This window comes from Xyrauchen texanus, chromosome 26 (genome assembly GCF_025860055.1).
Source record: "Xyrauchen texanus isolate HMW12.3.18 chromosome 26, RBS_HiC_50CHRs, whole genome shotgun sequence".
In the NCBI taxonomy this organism is placed as follows: domain Eukaryota; kingdom Metazoa; phylum Chordata; class Actinopteri; order Cypriniformes; family Catostomidae; genus Xyrauchen; species Xyrauchen texanus.
The window spans coordinates 41,389,938-41,409,877 of NC_068301.1; the positions used below are offsets into that span (position 1 = coordinate 41,389,938).

General features: G+C 39.4%; 1 protein-coding gene across 2 annotated transcripts in view; it reads right to left on the minus strand.

Moving 5' to 3' along the window:
• The window catches only part of LOC127620061 (uncharacterized), a 328,707-nt gene that overhangs the window by 182,992 nt on the left and 125,775 nt on the right, over positions 1 to 19,940 (minus strand). The window contains exon 1 of one of the 2 annotated variants that reach the window (XR_007967661.1): positions 2,897 to 2,954. The exons of the other annotated variant lie outside the window; for it this stretch is intronic. The gene's annotated coding sequence lies outside the window, so the exon portion shown is untranslated. Of the gene's footprint in view, positions 1 to 2,896; positions 2,955 to 19,940 lie in introns of those variants that run through there. 2 annotated transcript variants of the gene reach the window in all.

Genomic DNA, 19,940 nt, shown 5'->3' on the forward strand with positions numbered 1-19,940 from the left:
TCACATAAATAGACACATTCACTGAACTGTTACCTATCCACTGATCATTTTCAACTTGTAACGGACACAGCGGATCACAGGATGTGAGGAATGTAACAAAAACTCCAAGGTAAGTGTTTTAACTTGTTACTGTATGTAGTTATGTGAATAACAGTAGTAATATTAACATTGTCATAAATATAGGCACCATAATCTCTTTGCTCTGTGTGTGTGTGTGTGTGTGTGTGTGTGTGTGTGTGTGTGGTACAGGTCAAAAGTTTGGAAGCATTAAGATTTTTAAATGTTTTTGAAAGAAGTCTCGTAATCTCACCAAGGCTGTATTTATTTGATAAAAAATATAGTAAAAACAGTAATACTGTGAAACAATACACATTAAAATATTAATCTAATTTAAAATGTAATTTTATATCTGTGATGTCAAAGTAGAATTTTCAGCATCGTTACTCCAGTCTAAAATGGTTTGTTTGTTTTTCTTTTTGTTTTGTCTTTCCTATTTGTAGTCTATATATGCTCTATTTGTACTATGTGTTGGAATGACAATTGTCAATTTGACTGGCATAATAAAATTAAAAAAATACTCCAGTCTTCAATGGCACATGATCCTTCAGAAATCATCGTAAAATGTTGATTTTGTGCTCTACTATTATCAATTATTATTGGTGCTCAATTATTAAGAATGGTTCTTATTTTTTTATCAATGTTTAAATTTTTTTTTGCATGCTTAATATTTTGGTGGAAACTGTGATACATTTTTGTGTTGATTCTTTGATGAATAGAAATGTAATGTCCACCAAAGCAGACAAAGAGCTGCTTAGAACATCTAAAGCTCTGCGTGCGGTCCACATAGGTATGCAAAGCATGCACCGGACACAGCAACGATTGCAGGTTCACTACCTGATCCCTGAAGGGGGTCGTATGAACCTTGGGCACGTAGCCGGGTCGAGGTCTTAGGATGACATAGGTGTCTGCTGGACCAAACTCCAGGCAAGTGTCACTGACAGAGAATGCTTGCAGGTACCCAACCCTCCGCATCCCATCTAGGGGCCAGACGTGGAGGTTCGAGAGGTCTGGGCGTGGATGCCAGAGCGTGCCCCGTCCCTGAGAAAGAAGGTCCTTCTGTCACTTTTGATCAATTTAATGTGTCCTTAATGAATAAAAGTGTGTATGTATATATATATATACACATACTGTATATATAATTTTATATAAAGCAGCACAACTGTTTTCAACTGATAATAATAATAAATTTTTCTTGAGCAGCATATTAGAATGATTTCTGAAGGATCGTGTGACACTGAAGACTGAAGTAATGATGCTGAAAATTCAGCTTTGATCTCAGGAATAAATGACAGTTTACTATATATTCAGATAGAAAACAACAAGTTTTACATTGGAATAATATTTCACACTTACTGTTTTACTGAATTATTGATCAAATAAATGCAGCCTTGGTGAGCAGAAGAGGCTTCTTTCAGAAACATACAAAAATCTTAATGTTTTCAAACTTTTGACGAGTACTAATATATATTATATATTTGTGTATATGTGTGTATATATGAAAACTCATGACTCAATTAATTAAGAAGCCAAAATGATTTTACTTTTTAAATGTAATTACTGTGTAGTATCGAACATCCATTAACACAAATAATGTACCACACAGAATAAGACTTGAGAAGCCCGACTTCCAGAAAAGCAGATACTACTTCTCCAAACAGGAGTAGGAAAACAAGGCTGTGTGGCATATAACAAAAATACTTGTATTTGTGAAATTACATTTTAAACAATACAATCAGTCTTTTGTGTATAATAAAGCATATGGGCATATTTTGTGTTTTTCTGATGCTCCTGTCACTCCACTTCTCAGGTCGTCATACATCTCCCTGACACATGGAGACCTCCGGCAGTAGGCCACATAATGTCCAAGAGCATCCTGGGTTAAGCCTCTTTTGAAAGCAATGATTTTCCTTAAAGCAAATCTCTCTCCTTGGAGCATCAGATTGGAGGGAAATTCACACAAAGGAAATTCTGTGGAGTTGCTTCCCAGGTCAGTGTCAATCCACAGAAGTTATCCCAAACTGTAACTGTGAGAAACTTTCCCTGCACAGAGCCCTTTTCCTGAGGTATCTGTCTTGAATGCAGAGGGACACTGTGACAGACTTTGTATTGGCCTGAGGCAGACTCCAGAAGGGTAAGGCCTTCTTCTACTGCAGCCTGAAGATGAGCCATGCCAGAAGCCCGCAGTACAGTAACAGAAGTACAAACAAATGGAACTTCCCAGGTGACTTGTGTGCTGAGACCACAATAATGTGAGGAGCACTGTTTTGGGAAGAAAACACATGCACGTTTTTCAACAGATCCACTTTCAGTCTTTTCCCCCTCACAGATAGATCTGCATGGAGCCATTCAGGACAAGGAGAGAGGTATGAATTCCTCTTCCTCTTTATGGGTGGAACCGCTAGGCCTCTCCAGTTTTCAACAGCGTCTTCATATGTTGGATGGATGTTTGTGACATTGTCAGATTTCCCAGAACAGGAAGCATCCATTTCTGGTTTTCCATCTACACTGCAAGTTTTGGTGGGTAGTGGATTGTCTCCTGTGATGATCACTGCAGCTACAGCTGCATCCTCGTCACCTTTTTCCTCAACTTTTTGTTTTGCAGAACAAATTTGCATGTTGCAATGAATCCATCCACCCGAATAGGCAAGTTTTCATGCTTGGAAAAGGCCACGTTTGAAGTTTTTGAACTCTGCTTCAACATTGGCTGAACTTGCGGTGATGTTGGTGCTTCGAAAGTGAGGGATCATTACCCCTGTCCAAAATAGTGGTATGTAACTTGCAAGCCAGATTATATTGGGAATAATCTCAGGGAGGAAGTGCATATTACTGCTCATACCTAGATTGATGGCCACCTTCTGATGTTTGTGATCCCCTTTTTGTTCATTGTTATTGCACCTCCACTAAATTAATGCAAACGATACACTTTATAAAAAACATAACTGCAAAACATATAAAAAAACAAGGAACAAGACTTCTCAATAGTATTGCTGGCTAACATTATTTAATACATTTCATTCTAACAACATCCAGAAAATGTGTGCATAATAGTATACAAACCATTTGAAATGTTTGGTCTCTGGTAGAAAAATGACCTTATTCAGGTCTGGAGAGTATGGTAATCAAAATCTGTCACTTGCACAATGTACATGTTTTGCGACAGCAAATCAAAGTAATTAATTGTGAAGGCTACGTTCAAAATAAATTGGTAATATTATTTTTTTCAAAACTATCTAAAATTTTTAATGCCTGTAGGAATAACATTTAATGGTTTTTAATGCTATTTAAGGCCTTAATTTTTGCAAAATCCATTTAATCACTTTTAATGCTTTTTAATGCCCTGCGGAAACCGTAAACAACATATATCTTTGTGGGTTGCGATGTAGTAATAACTTTCTACAAACAGTTTCTCTTGTTTTTAGAGAATTATTTATTGCTAAAGTGTAGCATAATTTTTTTGCAGTGTACTGAAATCGCGTTTGTTCTCGGTTGCCCACGTGGCTAGCTTACAGGACTTTTCACCAAACTCTTCACAGGGTTTCCCGCAGCACTTTGAATCTAAGGCAGCCGCCTAAGCAACACACGCCTGCCGCCTTAACTACGTCGTCAAAAAAATATATATGAGCGATATTCGCCATGTTACTCTGTCCTGTTTTCTCCCTTTCCATCTTTAAATATGTGATAAGCCTTCGTGTTCGCTTCAGTCTTGTTATCAGCGCGTTCTTCCGCAGCGGCGCCGAGCGTGTGTGTGTGTGTGTGTGTGTGTTCATCTGAGCCTCATTGGTCGGTCAATGTCAGAATATTTGAGATGACCAATCAAATCAAAGTAGGCGGGCTTTATGTTCACAGCGCGAATTTTAGCAGAGCGACTCGACGCTAATCTAAACTTCATTCACTTTCCATGTATAGATCAAGACAGACTTGCGGAACAGTCTGACAGCCTGCATGAAAATATGCATAAATGGTCCACTCGTAAAAGAGTGCAATTACCGAAGGGCCCTTGAATTGTTTTTTTCTAAACCAAGGAGGATAGCCTGTAGCGATGCTAGGTGTCAGCTCTGCCATAAGCAGTGATTGTAATAAGCTTTGCACATTTTGACGGACTATTAGATGTAATGTTATTACCTTGACAAACTAATACATCATTAAAAAGATATGACTCAAGTTTCAGTATTTGTCTTAATTTGTGTCAGGAGTTATGCAATTCCAAATACACCCCCCACCACCACCACCACCACCTTAACTAACACATTTTCTGCGGGAAACCCTGCTTCTCTATGTAACAGTACTACTTTTTAATTCGTTTAAGCTACTCGACAGTTCAAAACAAACAGCACAAGTCTAGAAATAAATACCACTCTACAACAAAGTAAAAAATAAATAAACACACTTACAAGCAACTGCGGGCTCATGTAGATAGATCGTCTTGTTTAAGATAATCACGTGGGCACCCGAGACTAGGGGTCGTGCGAGATGACAAACGCGAATTCAGGACACCGCAAATAAATTATGCTACACTAAAATTATATTCACAATGGGTGAGGGTCTCCAACAACAAGCGCAGAGACACCATCCTGGAGATCATGGCTTCAAGCTGTGATTCCCGCAATACGGCACCGTAAAATCTGTCACTTGCACATACTCTCCAGACCTGAATAAGGTCATTTTTCTACCAGAGACCAAACATTTCAAATGGTTTGTATACTATTATTTTATGCACACATTTTCTGGATGTTGTTAGAATTAAATGTATTAAATAATGTTAGCCAGCAATACTATTGAGAAGACTTGTTCCTTTTTTTTATATGTTTTGCGGTTATGTTTTTCATAAAGTGTATCGTTTGCTGCAATAACAATGAACAAAAAGGGGATCACAAACATCAGAAGGTGGCCATCAATCCACATCAATCATCAACCCCTACAAGTCCCCACAGTTTGGTTCAGTGGGAACAACAATTATTCTGAACTATATGTACAAAAGTAGTTGCATGGGGAGGATGAATAGGAGTCCAATCCTGACCAACTATATACTGGTTCAGTTTGTGTTCCTGATAAGACCTTAAATAATTTTCTTTTTGTATCTTCGTATTTTTTGTCGTATGTTTTTTTTAAATTTGCAAATGTTGTTTCAGAATCTCTGGGGCATTTGACTGCCCCATATGTGACAAAAAGTCAGTCAAGAGGATGGATGGGCACTTTTAATGTAAGTTATGTCAAATTTTTTAATTATGCATGCTTAACATTTATATATTTGGTAAACACCAGAACAAATATGACAATTACATTGAACTCCGTAATTGAAAACATGTTCATCATCCTGCTCCTGTGTCTCTTCTTCTAGAGGAGGAGGGGGTGACGGAGGGAGCAACCATGGGCGGATCTGGGTTGGATGTTCGCAGCCCCTCCAGCTTATCCATCACCCTCCTCCTCTTGATCCTGAACATTTCTTCTCCTCCTTCTTCTTGGTCCTACAGAAAACAAGTCATTGACTTGCGGGCGCTGGTGACGACCCTACGGAGCCGGATCCAGGTGCTGGAGAGCCAGGGTGCCCAGCAGGTCCCAAGACCCTTTCTAAAGGGCAAGAAGCCCCCAACGTCACCCTCCTGCAAGCCCAAGTATGGTGAGTATTTGTTTTATTTAATGTTTCTGTAGTTGTTAGTGTATTATATATTGCATTTATGACATCATTCTTTTTATTTTCTTCTCTATTATTCGAAACGTTTTTGGACAGCTACGAGCTGTGGCTGATTGGAACAAAACCAAGTCTGAAACCAATAGAAAATGGCCTGCAAAGGGTGGCCACAAAAGAATGACAAAACAATTCTAAAAATAATGGTTCAAATTTGATGTTTTTACCTGTAAATCAAGGCCTGTCTTTGCTGTTCGGACAATCAGCTCGTTCCCTGGTCTCTCTATGTCCAGTACGTAGTTGAGCTAATAAAAATGCAAAGCCAAGGTTAAACACAAACTTAACACAGTATGCAAATCAGATAGATGTTGACAATCAAGATTAAACAGCTGTTGCATTTGATTTCACAGTAAATGTGCCACAACTGCATTAAGGTAATACATTTACCTTTGAAAATGAATGCCTTTTTTTACATGGCCTTCCCAATGATTTTGAATCTTCTTTTGAGTCATTGGCTTCAGTGAAGGGCACAAGGGGCAATGATAAAATGTGCAACAAGTTGTGCACTGTGGTAGCAGGTGTTTTTCACCCTCTAAGACCATGTCTCTCTCGTTTTCAAGAACCACTGAGAAGAATGTTGAAATGACCTCGATTATTTTAAGGATTCAGTGTTTATATTAAATACTTTGCTTTTCAAGACACCACATCTACACTAAAAATGAATTGCATGCAGTCTGCTTTGTTTATTATAAAGAGAGCGCTGTCTTTACATTGAATGCAATGTACCTATAAAAACTTCCCTGTTCATTTTTAAAAGCAATAACCTAAACGCACCAAGCCAGTAAAAGTGGTTTCACCACCTAAACGTTATGATGAACTTTCTTGTATGAAGAAAGACGATTTCTGGAATGAAGTTAACCAGTTAGCAATGGCTCGTTATTACGATTTAGTATTTCTCTGTAATGTAGAACCGTGTTAGCAATATAATTTATAACATTCTTTCTCAGCCCTGGAAGTCAAACCATTTTCTGGTGCCCCCCAACATGTGTCTTTATAAGTAATTAAATTAATATCATAAATGTGCAACAACTGAAAATCTTTGGTCGGGGGCAGCCCTAGTCACAACCATTAGATGGGTGTGGTGCTACATTCTCAGCACCACACCCATCTCCTGTATGCAACTCCTCTGTCTCTATTGAGGTCTCTAAACTCCTCTTCTCCAACCACCCCACCACCTGTTCCCTTGACCCCATTCATTCTCACCTTCTCCAGGCCATCTCTTCGTCCATCCTACCTGCACTCACACACATAATTAACAAATCTCTACTTACAGGCACTTCTCCCACTACATTTAAGCAGGCTCGAGTAACCCCGCTGCTGAAGAAACCCACACTTAACCCCATACAAGTAGAACACTACTGACCAATCTCTCTCATCCCATTCATGGGAAAAACACTTGAAAGGGCAGTTTATAATCAAATATCTGCCTATCTCTCACAGAACAAGCTGCTGGATGACAATCAGTCAGGCTTCAAAAGTGGACACTTCACCGAGACTGCCCTGCTGTCTGTAGGAACTGTGCTTGACTGGTTTAATTAATATCTCTCAGGTAGGTCCTTCAAGGTAGCCTGGAGGGGTGAGGTGTCCAAATCACATCAGCTACTTAGTGGGGTACCTCAGGGTTCAGTGCTTGGGCCACTTCTGTTCTCCACTTCTTCACATGGTTTTGCTACACTGATAACACGCAGCTCTACTTGTCTTTACAGCCCAATGGAACCACAGTGCCTGATCGAATCTCTGCCTTCCTGGCAGACATCTCGGCCTGGATGAAGGAACACCCCCTGCAACTTAACCCAGCCAAGACCGAACTGTTGGTCGACACATGTCTGTGCAGCTGGGTGCAACTACAGTATCGCCTTCCAAAACGGTCAGAAATGAAAGGGGTAACCATCGATGAACTAAATTTCACTGACTTTCGGCTTCATCATACCACATTGGTGGAATGACCTTTTTAGACCAAAACCAAAGAAACTCATATCCCCTAAAAAAAAAATATATATGTTTTTTTTTTTTTTTGTTTATAGCTTTATTGAAATGTCCCACAATAGCAACATCAACAACAGTAAAAAAAAAAAACAATTTGTGAAGAACAGCACTTCATATCATGAAGCGAGTGATCGCTCTCAGAGCATAGAGCATTTCTGCCTGCAGAACTGTACTTGTTCTTATTATGTTGAGATGTGAGAATCCCCTCTCACAAGCTGCACTGCTTAAAGGCAGCGTAAGAGACAGCTTAACCACCTTGTTGATGTTGGAGTAAGCATCTGGGTTACTTGTATTTACTATTTGGACCAAGTCATACACAGAAGAGGCTCCCAGGCGTTTTCCTGCCTGCTTTAAGCGCATCCATTCTGTCACAGTGGTGTCTCTGTCAAGTTGCAATGTGGCCTCATATTTCTTGAGAATGCTGCAAACTGTTGTGTTTCCAAAACTGTGGAGGTCTTGCATTTCCTGAGGCCATGTTGAAGGATCAAATACTAAGAAATGATCACATGACTTGAGGGAGTCATATCTGATTTCAAACTCTTCAATTAACCCCCTGAGTAAGTTTGTCTTATCTCTGTCAGCATCAGCATTAGAAACATTATGTGCCCTCACCATCAAGCAGAAGTGTGAACTGTCCAATGGCCACCATGAGTTCATCCTTACATTCTCCAGTGGTCAGCTGTTCCTTCTGAAACCTAATGGATGTGGTCTTCAAAATGTTACCAATGTCAAGCATGTTTGACAGAAAGCACTGAAAACGCTCTGTGCAGATATGCTGCAATTCACTGTTATCACTCTTAGCCAGTTGCATTTTAATGGCTGGCAATAGTCTTGATATTTTTAACAGTGTTTCATGCCTCCATGCAGACCATCTGATATTATGAAACTTACCCAACTTCACAAAGGATATCCCATTTTCTTCACACAGCTTCTTCAGTTCAGCAGTTTTTTTTGCTCCACCTTTTTGTAAATAAAACTGCAGCAGCTTGACCACAGAGCGATTAAATGTCTCACAGTAAGGAACGTTGCGATCAGCTGATTTTGCGCAATTCTCCAGTGTGTGTGCGGTGCACAGAATGTGGACAAGGGAGTCTCCAACCGCAGCAAGTCGCCGGAGTTTTGGCACAACGCCGTTGTACATACCGACATTGAGAGCAGCCCTGTCTGTGCACACAGCGACCAACTTTGTTGTCCAGTCATCCAAGCCTGTGTCCTGGAAAAGTCTCACAAGTCCGTCTGTTATGGCCTGCGCAGTTCGGTCAGCACCCAATTCAATCAGTCCAATAAAATCTGAGGTAAACTCTCCGTTGCTGGACACAGAAACAATGTAAACGATTTCCTGCTCAGTTTTTGTGATGTCCTCAGATCCATCAAAAAGCAGCCCCCAAAATTCAGCAGACTGCAACTTGGCTCGTAACTCCCCGCTGATTGCACGGGCGATGCTTTGCATGATCCGTGTGCCCCCTTCATGTGAATGATATGCACCTCCGACATTTACTCCTAGCCGCTTCAGTAAAGGAATATCCTCAGAATAGGAAGACATGGGACGTGCGTGTTTAGCTTTATGGAAGGCGAGGAGAAAAATATTAAACAGAGCTTGCCGCTGTTCTTCATTCAGCTTGTCTCGCCATCTGGCATGTGGGTGACTGGACATTTCTTCTCGGCTAGCTTGTTTATTAACAATAGCTTGCGCCACATTCGTGTGCTCCTTGCTCTTTTCATGTTTGTCACATAAAGGATGAGCCTTTATAAAATGCACCTGTTTTGTCTGCTAGATGTGGATTGGAGCGGCAAATCTTGCACCACATTTCAGTGCGCTCATCGTTAGCTTCAAGCCACTGCACATCTTTGAGCCACTTTTCCGAAAAAAAAGTCTTTTTTTCGGCTCTGGCTCCAGTTGGCGTTTCTTTGTAGGTGGCGAAACGCCAAAGAAGCTGCTTAATGTCTGTTGGTTTTTGGACATCTCTGACAGTATAACTTAGTTGATAAGCAACATGTCATGTGTAAGTTTAGATGAGAAGATCGGGTAAGTACACAAACACAAGTCGCATTACGCATTCCTGATTTTTGTCGCGCATGCGTACCTGCGTACCAGTTATGTGCACCCGTGATTATAAGCATATATATATACACACACACACACACACCTACCTGCCCATCCTATGTCTCCAAGGTGATAATGGTCAGGATTGGCCATTCCATTATTCCTAGCTGTGGTATTCAGGAGTTACATGGCTTTATTTTCCTCCAGTTTCTTACTCTCCTCTGATGAGCCATCCTCCTTTGCTATCCCGAGGAATTAACATTTAGGGTAGTCCCATAGCTCTCTCCTAGTTTCTTTGAAATTTTACCAGTGGTGCCGAGGACCATGTCAAGATAGACTGGATATCAACGTCCGAGTCATTGTAAACCACCACCAGAAAGTCAATTGCCAATGTAGTGTTTTTTTTTAAATATTTATTATTTATTTTTTATTGCAGCAGCCCTTGTCATTCTCTCGATTGGGCATGAGTGATCAGGGGTGTGAGCGGGAGCACATAGTGAGGGTGCTGTACCTCCTGCTCACCCTCGTCTTTTAAAGGAAATCATTTCATCGTTCGCCCCTTTTTATTTTTTTATCATTTATAATTGCTTGCATGATGTCATTGTGCCAGCAGTAGGTGAACTGTTGCACATAGTTCAGCAGAATGGTTGTTCCCACTGAACCCAACTGTGGGGACTCGTAGGGCAGACTCACTACCTTCTGGTGTTCAGGTCCTGATGGTACAAGTCTCTCAGACTGCCCTCCACACGCATGAGATGACTTCGGTTGGACACCGAAGGGTGACTACAAACACCGTGGGTACATATTCAGAGAGGAATTTGTTGTTTCCTCTCCGGAGACTAGGCATTGGTTACGTCCGGTTTTGTGAGTATCAATTGTATAACCCACAATTTTTTTATATGTTTGTAAAGTATCTCCACAACCTTATTTTCACCTGCTTAATAAAATAAAGCATAAAAACTTCATGGACCCTCACACTTAAAACAAACTAAAATGAAATAACAGTCATGCTATTTCAGGAAATATAGTCACCATAACCAATTAATTCATGAAATCTAAGAAGAGCCTGGGCTGTTCAGCCCATAAGACATTTAAACTGCTTTGTATTTACTAAAAAAGCATTGTAAAAATATTAAACAGTTCAAGCTGCATTTAAAATGTAAAAAAAAAAAATAGTAACATTTCAGATTTCTTTGGAACAAATATAACTTTTGTCAACAACTTAAAAATCCTTATTTGGGCATGTCAAACATGAACTCTTTCATAATAGCAAAGAAACCTCATCTGAACTGCCTGTAACCAAAATGAAACAATTAACCAATAAACGCACCTCACTGTGCTACATTCACATACTGATGAATGAATCCCGAGTAAAAAATATTATATAATATTACATTCCTCCCCACAAAAGGAATCCCTTTTCAAAAAATCAATCTGAATGAATTAATGAACGTTACACTTATGTAGCGCTTATTTGACACTACTCTCAAAGAATTTTACAAGGTACTTTCCTCATCCACCACCAGTTTGCATCATCCACCTGGCAGCCAGAGTGCGGCAATATGCTCACCACACAACGGCTATCAGTGGGGAGGAGAGAGTCACTTTAAAAGTCATTTATAAATGGGTCGCTGGTTCACTGTTTTACAAATCTCAAGTTCCGTTGTTAATATTGTTAGTGTTCGTAAACAGGTGTGCAATGGGCACATCAAATACTTCATGTACTGGAGAATTATTATGACCATCAGGAATGCTGTCTCCTTAGAAAAGTGCAATATTAAACAGCCTTGACCGTTGGTTCCACCCTTTGCACAATGTACACATTGTAAAGCATAGGAACATGGCAACTATGGCGTAATCTAGCTCAGCCTTGGTGCACTTCATCAAGATGCCAGTTGCAGGTGAGGCAAGTGGACTCCGCTGTGAAGTGGGCCTGGTTGTGTTGTGCCAAGGAGGTGTGATGGTAGTGCATAACTAGCTCCTTCAAAAACTTGTGGAGTTCAAACAGTTCAACGAAACCATAGCCACGCTCGGTATGGTGGATTACACAGTGCCTCACCTGGTCGCCGACCCTTTGGATAAAGAGATGACCAAGTTTAGGGCCAATGGGCTCGCATGGTGTAAGCTGATTGGCCCTTTGTGTAATCAGGTAGCCAATCAACTTGACCAGATCTTGACTGGTGGAGTCTAGAGTAGACAAGTCTGTTACAATATGATGGATAGGACTCTATATAAGATACTTCTGAACTTTGTAAGAAACTACATTGAATGTACATATATGCATGCGCATGCGCGCGGACACACACACACGCACAGGTTTAAGGATTTTTTTTCACTGTAATGGCTCCAGTTTATATTTTGTATTCTTTAGTCCAGCAGAGAGCAGCTTCACTCCTGAATCTTGCAGTTTATTGTCACTCAGGTTCAGCTCTGTTTGAGCTAAGAACTTAGGCCAGTGATGAACAACTTTTCTCTGTCACATTGCAGACCAATACTTTTTGGGGGTTTCTTTTCTTTAGAGCTTGACAGCCCAGAGTCACTATTCACATTCATTATACGGTATGGTGAAAAGATGCATAAAAAAAACTTTGTTTCACAGAAGATAAAAGTCACACAGGTTTGGAACAACATAAACGTAAGTGAATAGTGACTAGACTCTTCGGGTGAACTATTCCTTTAAGAAATTATGGCATGAATCTGAATAAGTTTGTTATATGTCCTATGTCAAGCACACTATTTTGGTTGTTTTCCTTGCCGTGTGCTCCTCTGTGTAGTCTGTGTTTCAGTTCTGGTGTCTGGATCCTGACTCTTAGTTCTGGTTCGGTCTTGTTTCTGAGTCGGGATGTTGACACTCATGCTCCATGTCTTGTCTTTGTGAGCGCATGGATTTGGGTTCGGTTTCGGGTCTCTGGCCACGTGCACTTGTCTATCCATCCATCCATCCATCCATCGATCCATCGTCAACCGCTTATCCTGTGTACAGGGTCGCAGGGGGCTGGAGCCTATCCCAGCTAACATTGGGCGAAAGGCGGGGGACACCCTGGACAGGTCGCCAGTCCATCACAGGGCCACACATAGACAGACATACACTCACACTCACACTCACACTCACATCCAGGGCAATTTTTTTGGAGACACCAATTAACCTAGCCTGCATGTCTTTTGGATGGTGGGAGGAAGCCAGGGTTTGAACCCACGACCTTCTTGCTGTGAGGCGACAGTGCTAACCGCTGCACCACCGTGTGATACAACTTTATGAACAAAACATAGACTACATTAATTGGAATAAATAAAGAGTAATTTTTGTGATGAAAACCCCCAAAGCTCTTCAGTGCAGGTAATATTTTAAGATCTACGAGGCCTCGTCCTCACGCAACACCTAGCTTTTTGGCATTTCGTCCAAATTTTAACGCAGTTTTAGGTCACTGAAAACTGACTGCAAAATGAAATTGTCAAGTAAATATTATTTAGTAAATTAAGAACAAGATTATATGTTTGAGTATTAAAGTCACAGTTAGTGATGGTGCTGTACTGGACTGCATTCACAGTTGTTTGAATTTAATGGCAGAGCTGTTGTATTAAAATCAGGCAGGTTAACTAATCAAAGTGGCGGCAACCTGAGAAATCTGGTAGCCAAGTTTTATATTCTCTAAATGCATATGCAGGGCTCTACGCTAAATTTTTCCCCAAGGAGTACATGTGCTCCTAAATGGAAAAAAAGTAGGAGCACAGTGAAAATGTAATACAGAGTTTATTAACAAACAATTTATTACATACATAATTTATACTGCGTGTATGAGTGTGTGTGCGCGTGCGTGTACTAAGGGGCACACATCTGTGGAACAGCACATGCCTCCCAAATCACACATTGACCCATGCCTACTAGAATCAAATGATATCAAATGTCCAGCTGCTTTCGTATGTCTCATCCAGAGCACTGGATATGCCGCTGTGAGATGTTATGTTTGGTACACTATCTCTTATCAGATTAGCGATGGGCATTTTCCTGCTCTTTTCATAATTGGTGTTAAAACAATTCTAATTAAATTATTAAATGAAATTACACTACCTTAACCACAATGTATTTAAAAATGCATTGATTTGTTATGAAAAATAATGATATTAAACATTTGCATTTAAAGTATAACCCTACGCAGACTGCGTAGTATGCATGTAGGTAGAGGTGGTACTGATAAATGCACTATATCGAAGAAAAATAAATAATTTGCAAAACTGCTGCATCCCACAAATTGAAATAAATATAAACAAAGTGCATATAAATGTAACCATTCAAATACAATCTGAACAACATAAGTTGGCTCCGCCCTCCTTCACGCATCTTTGATTCATTGGTTGACACTGCGTGTGTGATTGACAGGAACAACAGGTGAGTTTGAGGATTTTAGTCTGAGCAGACTATATGTTGATGGGCCACAATGGATGAGAAGAGGATTCATAACCACACAAAAGACCCCTGTGAAGCATGCTGAACAGTTAAAATCACTACCTGTTCACACATATCTATTTTTAGGGGCAAAAGTGAAATATTTGCACTGTAGAGCCCTGATATATGCACACCACAGTTTATGAACTTCACACATATGGAAGTCATTTTTAAATGTAGTATATAATTATCTATAAGGTCTTAATAGTTATGTAAAATGATAAATGAGGGGTATAACCTTCTACTTATTGTTGCCTGTGACTGGAATTTTGTTTAAACCGATATGATTTTTCAATCTTCTTTTTGGTGTTAGGTCCAAGAAGTGATGGCAGGAAGGTCAGCACAGGTATGTGTCTTAATAAAATATTTTGAGCAGTCGTTAGTAATTGTAATTAAATTGTGGATTTTTTTTTTTTAAGGAAACAACACAAATCTGGAATTAATTGAGATTTTCTGTTATCATGTAAATATGACATGAAAAAAATGACATTTGGTACAGTCTAGTAGGAACGGACAGTATGACTGCCATCATATTTTATGACGTCATCACCCTAAAAAAAATGTAACAATCCTCGAACAAAATCCTCAACTTGAATAAAATAATATAGATTAAATGGAGCATGGAGCGCCAAGAGAACGTAGGCCTACATAATACGATCATTTCTGTAATATATAGTAGTGCTAGACTATAAAATATATATATATATATATATGAATCTGTTATATTAATAATAAACACCAGGACTTGAAATTCTAATGAATGTGAAAATGTATTGGTTCATCGACAACCACAGAACCTGCTATTGTAGCTAATTACTGATACAAATTTTATTATTTATATTCCATTTTCTTTGTAAAATAAAAACAAATCAATACAATAGCTTATAAAAACATCTCCAATGTGTATTTCAATGCATAGTAAAGACCTGTGTGCACAATCATATTTTTTGTGAACTCGTGAACCTAACCCTAATTTTAACTGCAGCATGACTGTTTGTGAAATGAAAGTCTCCCGAACAGACATTCAAAAATCCAAATTTTCATATGAATCTACCAAGGAGGTCTATAATACTTGGAAAAATGTATCTATTAATATTTGCAATTTAAATGTTGCTTGCAATACATTTAGTTTCATCAGGATACACTGTTATGCTGCATTCTGTTCAAGTTGTATGTGGGATATCGCAGACCATAAATGCATCCCATTCCCCTATATTCGGAAGTGCAGCGCTCCCGTTAGCTTCGCAGGGGTTTGACTCTCATTAGAGATGTCTCCCAGCAACCCAACTGATAAACAATGCTGCAGCGTTAGCATTTGTGCTTCAGGTGTACAATAGGGCTGGGCGATAAAATGATATTGATATATATCACGATAAAGAAAATCCACGATAAGCTTTTGAGGAATTTTCGATATTTGCTGCGTGTTGCTAAAACACAAGCAGTTCGGCTTTCTCAGGCTGCGTTTCCACTAGGGCGCTCAATCCGCTCAAAGGCGCTCGCTGCGCTAGGAGAGAGCTCGCTTCACACCGCTGCCGATCCTACCATCTGTCGTGTTCGTTTTTGAGGAGACAAGTTGAGTTTTCAAGGTAACATAATTTATTAACAAGAAAGAACAAGTACAGAAACCATTTGCCCAGCTGGGGATCTTCTCTGCTTCGCCCGTAAGCTTCGCTCGAAAAAGACCACACCAATCGTCATTTGTTTGGAGGCATTAATTTTTTTTAAGATTGTAAAACACAACAATTCCCTCCTTTTACACCATTCATGGTGTAAACACTGTCCCTTCGATGCTTCGTCAGGTGTGATACTCTGTGGTCTCTCATTCTCTTAGGGCAAAAATATTATACATACAAAAATAGACTCAAAGCCTGTTTTTACTTCATATCTGGCCTTAAATTCATGTTTTAAAAACTCCCTACTCATTCACTTATCACATACATTCCATTTCCTCCTGTTTCCCAAGGTCTCTCACTGTCTTAATGTATCACATTAATTCATTTTCCCTGCAAGCTAAGCTGTTTTCCATAGTTTCAGACTGCATCAGAGTAATTCAGAGTATTAAATCAATAAAAGAATGATCAAATATATAACATATCATTGGAGGAATCAATTTCCTCCAAGTTTGGTAGAATATTTTTCCCCTCAAGAATTGTTTCAATCATTATACCAATTGTAAGCCTACCATTCCACTCCCTCACACTGTTTCTAATCTCATTACAGCTATTTCTTACACTTTCTCAGGTGAAGGAACTTCCATTCTATCTAATAAAATAATATAAATCAAGTTTTTAAACTCTAAAATGATACTTTCACGCTGCTGGATTTTTGATCGTTGCAGGGCAAGTACCTTAAAAAAATCTGGGATAATATTCAGGAGAAATTACTGTCACATTTCACTGAAAAGTCTGCCCTCAGAACAATTTAGACACAGGTATTGAACCCCATTGATGGCATTCTGGAAAATCATATTGTGATCGTATAAGATTTTCCAGAGAAATTGTAATCCACATTATAAATGGCAAATCAGTAATGATTACCAGCAGTAATGAGCGCAGGAAGATCAATCAGATAATAGCCCACATCATTTTCAGTCTTTGTCTCTGGATTTCCTCCTGCAGCATTAGTAACTTCTATAAAATCATCATTCTCAGCCATCTGCAATGGTGAGAAACTAGTTCCAGAATGAGTTGGTGAAACAACATACACACAATGATGACACAAGAAACAGAATAGACACATGAATATGACATTTTCACATTTAAAGTTTATTTTCATAAGATACTAAATATAATTTCCTTATTAGTTATTTTATCGTCTTCAAAAACATATCGCACAACACTTTGCATTCATACAAATAATTTAATGTACTTATTCTTATTAATATGTAACAATTTAACATTCTTATACACACAACGTAACGATCATTAATTTGTTAAATGTTTTTTAAATAAAATAAAAAATGTTTTCTAAATGTTCTCTCGGGACACCCCTGAACCCACATTCAGCATCACTCCACAGTCACAAGGGCTTCTATGCCCCATACTTGGGTATCTGAATCTAAAGAAATATACAAAATATTCCAACAAATACTGGACTGCTGTCACTATGCTTTGAACAAACAGATGATCTTTAACATTCATTTTCAATTGATAAACGGTAAAAGACGGTAAAATTGGTAAAAGATCCTGCAGACCCCTCTTTTCTTCCGTCAACTTTGAAATAAAAAAAAAAAAAAGAGGGCAACGTGTAAATGTATATCGTGATAAATATTGATATCGAACAATATGAAAAAGATTATCGTGATAACAGTTTTGGCCATATCGCCCAGCCCTAATGTACGATTATCTAAAGGGATTATGTTTTATACACCTGTTTCTGCAGGTGTTTGTTAAAGCTTTAATATCATGTAATGTGGAAACAAACTCATTTATTGATATTCCTTAATAGAGTGAATGTTCAGGAGTCTGGGTACCTCAGCGAGTATTGATGCTGAGTATCACACCTGGAGTTGTGAGTTTGAAGCCAGGGCGTGCTGAGTGACTCCAGTCAGGTCTCCTTGGTAACCAAATTGGGCCGGTTGCTAGGGAGGGTAGAGTCACATGGGGTAACCTCCTTATGGTCGCTATAATGTGGTTCGTTCTTGGTGGGGCGCGTGGATGGCATGAAGCCTCATCACATGCTAGATCTCCGTGGCAACGCGCTCCACAAGCTACGTGATAAGATGCGCGTATTGATGTTCTCAGACACTGAGGCAACTGGGATTCGTCCTCCACCTCCCGTATTAAGGTTCCCAGCTTGTTTGTGTGGTACTGCAAGGGCCATCCACTACTCATCAGCCTATACATTAATTCATTATATAGATGAAATGCAGGCTCAGAGAGGAAGCCAGTCAGTCTTGGGGCTGGGAAAGCAGAGCAGGTGCAGCAGAATAAGGCCAGGTTAGGAAATCAAGTGTACATAAAATATAATATTATTACAGGAATGTCTCTCTGAAATGTTTGATTCTGATTTGTCTGTTGCAACATTATATGACCGATAATGATCGTCGTCAGTAGCAAGGCTTTATACTGACCGCGCATCCGGCCCTTCTTTCATGTCTCTTATCACACTTCAGATGGATGCGCTCGTGTTTTATTCAAACTGTGTGTGTGTGTGTGTGTGTGTGTGTGTGTGCAAAACATCTTACAGCTACAATTTAGAAAGAAACCATAACCTCTTTACTGTCTGCAACATCCTTCCTACTTTCTGTCTGTTCTCGTCCAACAACAGCCAATCACGAGAGTTTCGAAGAGATGCAGCCAATCAATACAGTATTTGGTCAGCAGCCAATAGCATTTGTTAACAGAAAGGATTGGGCCCCGCCCCTGAGTGTCAAAACCGACTTGTGTGCAGAAAAGAACTCACGCATGTGTGGGACTTGTTCATTTGTGTGCACAATCATATTTTTGGTGCTCGAGTTTGTGATTTGCAAGTTCTGCAGGTTTAAATTTTACGTGCAAGCTGTGTCATGGTGCTCACACTGTTGAAATTCACTTTCGCGCTGTGTTTTTGCGCTTGCGCTGTTTTGTCCAATATTAAACGCCATAAATCCGACTTTCCGAGTTTAATGGAATGCAGCACTACTTTTCAAAACTTGATTGGACACTGAATGATCTAGCAGCCTAATTTACACTTAAACTCCTGATGTTGCTATAACAACACTCTTTCTTAATGGCGATAGTGATGATCACACTCTTCGCCTTCAAATTACGTCACTTAAAGCGTGATTTGTTTTACTCAAGGCCAGCTAGAAGGCCTCGACCGGGACATATCCTAAACATCACACCCACCAAGAACAAATAAATCAATCTGATTGGTTGATGAATCTGGCAATCTGACTTTGGGCAACTATTTGCACTGTTGAGGGATTCTAACCCTATGGCCTGAGGGGGTGGATCTAAAACTCGCGTGCTGCTTCGGGCATGTGATTTGGGAAACAGTTGTCATACTTTGCTTGTAAACATCAAGGAATAAATTATATATTATTTGGTTACATTTTTTTTTTTCTCTATTTGTATGTAGATTAACTAAGAGTAGAAAGTGATTTAAAAATACATGACAAAAAGGTGATTGAGAATGAAAGGATGAAAAATATTTATTTATTTGGCATGCTAGTCCAGCAGAGAAGGCTTTGGCCCTGAAATTGTATTTTTAGGTATATACCAGACCACAAGTGTCTGGACCATTCCACAGACTCCATGCTTCTCCACATTCGATTTTACATGAAATAATGTAGACTACTTTTTTATGTGTTTTTAATTTGTCATAGTATCTTGAGTTTCAAGAGTCTGGCTTTTATTTTGAAACATGCTCGTAATTTGAGGTGTTTTGTCACTGGAAGCTTCACAGTCCTGGAGAAAAGGTTCGCTAAATACCCAAGTGTGGCTATAGTTCACAAATGCAATGATTTGTTTTTTATTTTTATCAATAAACCGTACACATGTGATGCGTGATTAGCCGTGGATGAGAGCTCTGCTCTTGTCATCTCGTACAAATGTGAATGATTCTCCATGTTTGAGGAGTTTCCAGTTTAAGTTATTACAGTTGAAGAAGCACATCATTTTGTGTCAGTCAAACTGCACACTTGTACCGGATATAGTGGGTGTTCTGTAGTACTGGTACTGCTGAAATGCTGGTATCGTTACATGTTTATTTTAGTACCGACTTGGTACCAAAGTACC